Source organism: Brassica oleracea, chromosome C2 (genome assembly GCF_000695525.1).
Source record: "Brassica oleracea var. oleracea cultivar TO1000 chromosome C2, BOL, whole genome shotgun sequence".
Taxonomy (NCBI): domain Eukaryota; kingdom Viridiplantae; phylum Streptophyta; class Magnoliopsida; order Brassicales; family Brassicaceae; genus Brassica; species Brassica oleracea.
This window is the reverse complement of record NC_027749.1, coordinates 24,849,793-24,850,313: the sequence shown is the minus strand read 5'-3', so window position 1 is coordinate 24,850,313 and position 521 is coordinate 24,849,793.

Sequence of the window (521 nt, the reverse complement as noted above, 5' to 3'; positions counted from 1 at the left end):
TTGTCTTTTATCTTCTCCATCTTTATATAGTCTATGTTTCGTTGGCAGCTTTTCAACTGTTCTCCGAGATATTCGGCTTCAATTACGGAACTCGCTTTAGGCTCCTCTTGACCGAGTCTCTTAAGGTGTTAGCTCACTTTCTGTCGTGACCTCTGCTATGATGTCTCCCAGGTCCAGTCGTCAGCTCGGCTTTCAGCTCCCTTTGTTATGATGGGCTTATCGCAACCCACATGCTAGCTCACGCTTATCGGTACCTCACCTGAGGGTCATATTCGGGTCCAACAGTTGCCCCCAGCTTCCGAATAAAATCCTTTGTCTCGGAAGCTAGAATCTAGCTATCGATCTTATCTTTTCGTTAAGATAATGATTAGTTCTTATCCTATTTAGATTCAGCTTACTCGATCTAACGGTCTTTATTACGTTTGGCAGAATCTATGGTTCAGATGGAGAGGGTTTGAAATGACTTTTCCGAATCTCGAGAGGTGATGGGATATAAAGCGGTGAACATTAACTGCTAGCCT